This window comes from Phoenix dactylifera, chromosome 18 (genome assembly GCF_009389715.1).
Source record: "Phoenix dactylifera cultivar Barhee BC4 chromosome 18, palm_55x_up_171113_PBpolish2nd_filt_p, whole genome shotgun sequence".
Taxonomy (NCBI): Eukaryota; Viridiplantae; Streptophyta; class Magnoliopsida; order Arecales; family Arecaceae; genus Phoenix; species Phoenix dactylifera.
In genome coordinates, this window is record NC_052409.1 from 9,217,248 (window position 1) to 9,226,129 (window position 8,882).

Consider the following 8,882-nt stretch of genomic DNA (forward strand, 5'->3'; position numbering starts at 1 on the left):
GGTGCACACCTCATAAGTGATGGTCATGGTGAGTATCTATTCTAAGGAAAATGGAGGGAGAGGGTATCAAGAGGCTTGATGATATCATTGATAAATTAGGCTTAACCTAGACCTATACTGATTTCATGTTATATCCAATTTTTTTTAGCCCCTTTATCGGCATGCATTGGACCAAACATGAATTGAACCCAACACGGATCCCATGTAGGTTTAGGCTAAGCCCAATCCATTAGTCACACTATCACACCTCTCGGTACCTTCACCCGTTCTCTTAGCATAGGTGCACAACAAGAAGAATATCCTATCCCACATTAGAGTTGTAAATAAGCCGAGTTTGAACGAGCCAGGGCTGATGCTTGAAATTAATTTCGAGCTTAAATTTTAAGATCAAGTTTTATTTATTTATCACCATTTCGAGCTAGATTTGAGCTTAATTTCAAACCGAGCTCAATTTCCCACTAACCTCTATTAGATATAGATGGATGGATATTATGATAGGGTACAAGGAATTAGATCAGAACATAAAACTGGTGAGAGACAAGAATGATCAATATCAATGGAAAGAATTTGTTATATATGACTTATCATATAGAGAATTGGGACACCAGTTTGTTGAATCCTTCAAGAAATTGGATCTTTGCTATGAACACCCTAGATTTGATCTTCCTATCTATGATGGCTCTGAAAAATGAGCATGATTTGACGAGAATGTTTGATGACACTTGGACAAATAGATCCCATACGTATTTGTAGGATTTTAAATATCTTTGGACATACATTTTCATTTTCTGGGTCATTTAATTGGCCTATTAGCTTTCTAGGAGCTCTTCACAACCTTGGGTATTATGGAAACGTCATGATACTGCTGGATGCTAAAGTAGTGAATCATCCACCAGCTATAGTTTTGATAGGAGTCCAGTGGGTAACAAGTGGAGTCCTCCAAGCTTCTATTACTCAGAGGATCAAATAAAAGATTGACTTGGAAAATAAGGATGGTAAACCATCCATCTTTGTAGTCTTGTTACATCCATACATTATTTTCTTTTCAAATTTAGCATGTAAGCATGGGTTTGCTACTTTGATTCAATGTTCTTCCTCATTTACTTTAAGTTTACTTTCTTGTCCTGGGTTTAGCTTGCAGATGAAGACCTCTCTTCATCTTTCTGATTGTTGTTAGTGATTGTGTTTCCTTCGGAACCTTTTTTTTTTTTTGTTTGTTTGTCAAAAAGACTTTGCATTGCTATTTTGTTCTAGAGTTTGGTAATGGCAAGGAAAATACTTCTCCTATTTGACAACTGTAATATTGGTGCTATTAATAGTTTGTTCTAGAATTCTTTATTTTCTTACTCTTATTGGATGTCGCAGGGATGGAAATAATAAATGTTACATGGAAATAATATAAACATAGAATCGTTAGTCTTTCTTGCTGCTTAATAATTACTTGAAGATAATATGCATGGGTTTTTGTAAAGTTTTTTTGGAAGATTGCTATGATATTAGTTATGTTGATGTCAAAATATTCTCTTCGTTGTTTTCAGTAAGCACCTACACATATGCTATTGTTATTCCTACGGAGCAATCAAAGCAGTCAAGTTCTATGGTTTAGCAACAATAGTTCAAGTAAAAAAGTTTGCTATATTTTTGTCATCTCATCGGTTGACATTACAATAATAGTTTAGATTTGTCTTATTCCTATCATCTTATTTGCTAAAAAAATTACTGTCTTATTCCTGCTTGTGCGCGTGCATATGTGTGGAATTCTTACTAAGCTCTTAGCTCATATTATTTTTCTCTTTCAAAGCTGCAGGACACCTAGCTTCATGGGCTAGATTTGAAGAGAATGTTAGATAGATTTTGTATCTAATACTGGATGTATCTGAACCTTATATTTTGGATGTCTCTAATTATCAGTAATTGCTAACTATGTTTTGTTTATTTTAATTTTTTATTTTCTATTATTGGTGTTCTAGTTTAGATTATCAAACCCTGCATATTCTCTAAGGTCATGCCCTAAAGGAATAGGGTTGTCACTTGTTAGGCCCGAACGACAGATTTGGGGAATGACGGAGGTAAGACGCAAGTATTACACTTGCATGTAGAGAAGCTGCTCCCATCCATGACATTCTTATTGATGCACATGCATGCACGATAGTTCTATTCTATATTTCTAATAAAAAAATATTGTATGATAACTACTTCACTTATACAGAATATTGGCTTATTTCTTTTTTCATCATCTTTAATTTCTGAGCTTTTCTTACAGCGAGAAAAAAAAAAAGAGGACAGATAGGAAGATGAAAATTGTTTTATCATATCAAACGAGACACTCTCATCGTCGAAGTCCTATATATGATTTTTGTCTCAAAACAAATAGCAAAGGCCTTGCTAACTGTTGCTACAGTATAAGAAAACTCAGCTGCAAGCAATCAGAATCCAGTGCTACAGTAAATGGTTCTTCATCTGAACCATTGTCACCATGTGAACAGCGCAAACCACATAGCTCCATATGCTATCTTCCTCAGCTGCCTGATTCTCATAACAAAGGAATTCCACACAGATTCTCTGGCCTCATCAGCTAATGCACTCCCAGATGCGGTGCAGGCTCTAGCATCTGGGAAGTACTTCAAAACTGGATTTCTCGTCGTATCAACATCAAACACAGGTGAAAGTGTGTGACCAATAACTTGCGCATGGCACACACTTTGACATGCAAAAGAGAAGAATGGAAGTAAATATAGTTAGAATGCAACATCTCTAATAAGTAAATCAACATCTCTAGAATGCAACTTTATAGTATGTTTTCCTTTAGGCACACATATAAGATCCTGGAAGGCAAATATATATACAGAAGGAAAAACATGGCCAACCAGTAGGGGATAGCACCCTGAATAAGAGAGTCACCAGAGCAGATAATTCAACATAGTTTAGAGCCACATACGTATGAAGGAAGAATATCTCATTGGAAATTAAACTGAAATATTTGGAGGAGCAGCTTTGACTATGATGTTTGCTAAAGAGATCCTAACCTCAACAATGAATTATACTCATATAACAGAAATATATGTGTAGAAGTTTTAGAAGACGCACCAGATATAGTACGCACCAACCATTTCTTGTTTTTGAACCCTGCCCAATAGTTCAATCTGCAGAATTCCACCAATGCAGATAACAGGGCGCGGAAGCTTAAAATATTGTAATACATTTTCCTGGTACATGAGACGATGGTTGATAACTGAGAACAGGAAAATAGAAATGGAGAAAGAGCACTTATCATTTAGATAAACTTTCCAGGCACAAAAGCAATAACAAGACACATAAATATTCATCGTAGCTGTTTAGAGATCTTCTAACCAAAGAAGACTTGCCATGACTCGGCTAATAATGTAACCTTATTTTTGTATTAAAAAAAAGAATACACAGCACATTTGGTTGTCTTTTCCTAGTTGTACTTGATTTTGAAGACCCTCATCCACTTTTAAAGACTAGTAGATTTCGCAAGCTGATGAAAATTTCTCTGCAAGGTCAAATAACTACTTTAAGGAAAGAGATACATCATGATAAATATTGGAGTATGCTTAAATATCATACACCACATGAGCAATAGGGATGGGGACAGTATCCAGGATATCAGATCTAAGGCCCTGATTATGAACAAGTATTAGACATAAACGAGAGCTACAAATACTCCACTTGGGATTTGAAGTGAGTTGGATGATTTTGATCACGCTCACGATTCTCTTATACACAATATAATTGGTAACTATTGTTTCACTTATATTTGTTGGTAATTTTCAAAATATTATTGATACATCGATACCAGAGTGTTGGTACCAGTACCAGCATCATGCACTCCATCATTGTCTCAAAAAACACTTGAATATGGAAAAAAGAATATTAACAAAAAATTATTTGAAGATAAAATGAACTATTAAAAGTTGAAAAAGATGATGTGGGACCATCTCAACAGTTGGGACACTACCATCGCAATACTGCACAGTACCAATTAAATACAAGTACAGGTCCCTGTACTAGTATTCTAAACCTTGATGAGAATACTTAGATAAGGCAGCTTTTCAGCATTAAAAGCTTCTAATCACCTGCTCATGAGTTAGAACGTGGATAAAAGACCAATATCATGAAGCTTCTACATACCTGATCCATTGGATATCCTGGTGAAGTATATGTCCTGTTAGGGGGAAAAATAGAGTTTAAAAACAAAGTTATCCCAGAACAACCTGAAGGCGCCCGACCAGCGGGCGCCCGACCAGAAGGCGCCCACAGGCATCCAACCTGAAGGCAACAAGCCCGGCTCGGCGTCTGACCAGACGCTAGTCGCGGCGCCGACTAGAAGGTGCCCACAGGCATCTAGCATGAAGGCAACTAGCCCGGCTTGCGTCCGACCAGACGCCAGTTGCAGCGCCCGACCAGCGGACGCCCGACCAGAAGGCACCTACAGGCATCAGCCTGAAGGCAACTAGCCCGGCTCGGCGTCCGACCAGACGCTAGTCTCCGAAACGCCCCACCCTAGCATTCAACTTACCTAATCTCCCCCGGAAGCCTCACCCCAGAAACTCGACCTCTCCCCTCACCTGCTAACGTCACACCCTTCCGTAGTTCAGCCAAAGACCATACCCTGCTTCGCCATCAGCAATTAATGCGCGTGGCCTATTCTGATCCCTGGCTCACTCAACCATTAAAGCGTATGATCTCCGTCGATCTCTGGCTCACTCAACCATTAAAGTGTATGGCCTCTGCTGATCTCCGGTTCACTCAACAATCAATGCGCTTGTTATCTACGGATTTCAAGCCCTCCATGGCAGGCAGATGAACCACTCCACCACGTCTGATCAGCCACAGCAACTCACTGACTCCGGTCTGATCTCCCACGACACTATTAATGCACATGATCGTGCTCAATTATGACAAAAGGACAATCTGCCCCGTCACTTCACAGGTAATACGGTAATACAATACCCCTCTATAAAAGGGGAACCCCTCCGCCTTGGAGGGGGTGGGACAGGAAAAATCCGGAAAAAACATCTCCCCACTCCCCTCACATATTAGCCCCCTCTGACTTAAACATCGGAGGGCCGGCGCCGGAAACCCCGGTCATTGGCTTCTTGCAGGTCTTCCGGAGGACGCCGCCCGCCGACCGACCGCCACCCCCCGTCCGAAGCACCGGAGCTCCTCCTCCTCAGCCGACGGCCGCCCTCGGGTCCAATTTCCAGCAACAGTTGGCGCTAGAGGAAGGGTCCAAGTCGCGACCATGAAGTTGAGAAGTTGTGGAGTGATTGATTAAAACCCCATTTGATTTTGATGAGCTCAAAGCATTTGAGTATATCTTGTGATTACTAATGAATTCAATTGAGTGTTTCAGTGAAAATCCTGTCCAAGTGTCTCTAGATTTGGTTCATAGTATTGTGGATAAGTTAAGAAGTCTGCTGAACCAAAGTCTGAGACTCGAGTCGACTCCCGAGTATCACGAGTCGACTCCAAGCGTATCAAGTTCACTGGCACGAGCTCGAGTCGACTCCAGACTAGTACGAGTCGACTCCGACTGAGAACAGAAAGAAGAACAGAAAGCCTCATCTCAGAACCTGTCAACGAGTCGACTCCTGAAGTGCGCGAGTCGACTCCAATGTTCAACGAGTCGACTCCAGGGTAGTAAGAGTCGACTCCAAGAGGTACACAAAGAAAAGTCAGAGAGCAGTTTTCGAGTCTGAGATTCGAGTCGACTCCAGTGGAACGCGAGTCGACTCCGATGGTTGGCAAGTCGACTCCAGAGAAAGCAAGAGTCGACTCTCAGCGGTACACAAAGAAAAGGTCAGAGAGCATTTTATGGACTCTGAGATTCGAGTCGACTCCCGCAATACGCGAGTCGACTCCGAGACTGTGCGACCATCGACAGACAGAAAACCATGTTACTGCCTCTGAGATTCGAGTCGACTCCCAGATAGCTCGAGTCGACTCCAAGACAAGCTTCACGTCAAAAGGCAGAAGACCAACTTTCGGAAACTGAGAGCCGAGTCGACTCCAAAGAAGTTCGAGTCGACTCCAAGACTGGATGAGCCAAAAGACAGAGAATCGGGAGTTCGGGCTCTGAGATTCGAGTCGACTCCAAGGACAGTCGAGTCGACTCGAGTGGACAAAATTCAAAATTGGATCCACGGACTTCAGTGGATGAGCCGACTCCAAAATTGCCAGGTCAGCTCCAGAAGTTAGCGAGTCGACTCCGGGTCAAGACGAGTCGACTCCCAGTCGTGACGGCAACTTTAATTCAAATTTGGAACAGTTGCCGAGTCGACTCCGGAAAAGCTTGAGTCGACTCCCGCTACAACTGAGTCGACTCCTGATCGCGCGAGTCGACTCCAACCCACCAACGGTCATATTGTCAGGCTGCGCAGAGTGTGCAGAACGGGCAGAAAAAGCAGTGTAACGGCTAGTTTCCGTGGGGGTTGGCTTAAATAGCCACAGAAGACTGTAGCAAGGAAGAGAACAACCATTCCACTCCAAGCATTCAAGCTTTCAAGCTCTGCAACGTGCTCTTCAACGAAAAAGGGGAAGATCAGCATTTACTGCAACCAACTACATCTTCCCAGCAATTAAAGCCTCCTCCTCCTGCATTCAAGTCGACTACACATTCTAGAGGAGACCGGAGTTCAAGAAGCCATTCCTCTACTTCAGCTTAAAAGCGTTTGAGGGCTTCTAAACTCCTCTTTTGATTATATTGTTTTACATCTGCTTTTGAGAAGCTTATTTTCCTTTCTTTCTATAACTTGTATTTACTTGATTCAATCGGGGGATTGAATCAAGGGGATTAAGGTTGGTTGGTGAGCCAAGTTAAAAACCAACGTGTGTAAGGGTTTGATTGTGAGCCCGGGAAAACAATCGGGGTTGGTTCTAGTCGGTGAGCCTGGGAAAACCGACCGAGTTCGTTGTGAGCTCGTAAAACAACAAGTTTGGTTGTGAGCTTGCAAAAGAACCGGCTGTAATCCAAGGGGGTTATAGTGAATTCCCAAGAGAGACTTGGGGAGTGGACGTAGGAGCAAGGGGTAGCTCCGAACCACTATAAAACTCTGTGTTTGCATTGGATTGTCTCTTCTCTTCTTCCTCTCACATCACTCACAGCACTTAGCATTAATTAAATAACTTGCAATAGTTTTTAATTAATCATCCATAACGTTTTAATTATCCAAATTAATTTAAAACCCAATTCACCCCCCCTCTTGGGTTGTCTATCTGGGCAACAAGTGGTATCAGAGCCAAAAACTCTTCCACTCAAGAGTTAAAAGATCAAAATGACAACCCCATTTGGATCTTCTCACATTGAGGGTCAGTCCACCCAAAGACCTCCTTTCTTCAATGGATCCGACTACTCATACTGGAAGGCTAGGATGAGAATATTCATCCAAGCCCAAGACTATGAGATGTGGACCATTGTAGTGAATGGCCCATACATCCCATCCATATATGTAGATGGTGTCAAGGTACCCAAACTAGAAACGGATTGGGATGAACATGACATGAGGAAGGCACAATTAAACTCTAAAGCTATGAATGTGTTTTATTGTGCCTTAGACCGTAATGAATTCAATAGGGTTTCAACTTGTAATTCTGCAAAAGAAATTTGGAACAGACTTGAAGTGACCCATGAGGGCACGAATCAAGTCAAGGAATCCAAAATAAACATCTTGGTTCATAAATATGAACTATTTAAAATGGATTCAAATGAAACAATCACATGCATGTTCACTAGGTTTACTGATATTGTCAATGCCCTAAAAAGCCTTGGCAAGAACTATACTAACAGTGAGCTTGTCAGGAAAATCCTTCGGTGTCTACCAAGGTCGTGGGAAGCTAAAGTGACGGCAATCCAAGAAGCCAAGGACTTGAACAAGCTACCACTTGAGGAGCTTCTTGGATCCCTTATGACGCACGAGCTCACCATGAAATAACACAACGAGGAAGAGTCCTCCCATAAGAAAAAGGTAATAGCTTTAAAGTCTACTTCATCTAACAAAGATTTATCTTGCAGTAGCAGTAGTGAAGAAGAAGAAGATGAGGAAGATGGTGGTGAGGCACTTCTTGTGTGCAAGTTCAAGAAATTTATCAACCACAAGAAGTCCTATCATCAAAGGAGAGGCCCCTCAAATTCCTACCGCAAGGACAAAGGTAAGGAAAGAGAAAATGAGGGGATTGGGTGCTATGAGTGCAAAAAGCCGGGACACATCAGAACTGAGTGTCCCTTACTAAAGAAGGGCAGCAAGTACAAGAAGAAGAAGAAAGCCCTTGTCACCACCCTATCGGACTCCGACGCATCATCTTCATCATCGGATGAAGAACAAGAAGAGAAGGCCAATTTCTGCTTCATGGCCAATGAAAACGATGTAACTTCCGATACGCATTTTGATTTTACATTTGATGAACTTTATGATGCGTTTAATGAATTAATGATTGAATATAAGAATATAAATGTTAAAAACAGAGAACTAAAAGTAACTAACCAAACTTACATTCATAAGCATGATTCATTAATTAAGGATAAAGATAATCTTACCAAAGAAAATCTAGAACTTAAGACAAGCAATCAACTCTTAATTAAGAAGACTAACAACTTAACAAAAGATAATGAAAAACTAACTAAGAAACTTTCAAAACTTAAAAACCATAAACAAATCTTAAACAAGGATCTCACAAAAGAACTAAATGATTTAAAAGCAGAAAATCAAACATTAACTAAAGAACTTGGAAAATACAAACCTTTAGTTGAAAAGTTTACGTATAGTTCTGAAAAGTTAAATATGATACTAAATAGTCAACGAGCAGTATTTAATAAAGCGGGTTTAGGGTATAAACCAAGAAATAAACAAAAACTTCTTAGT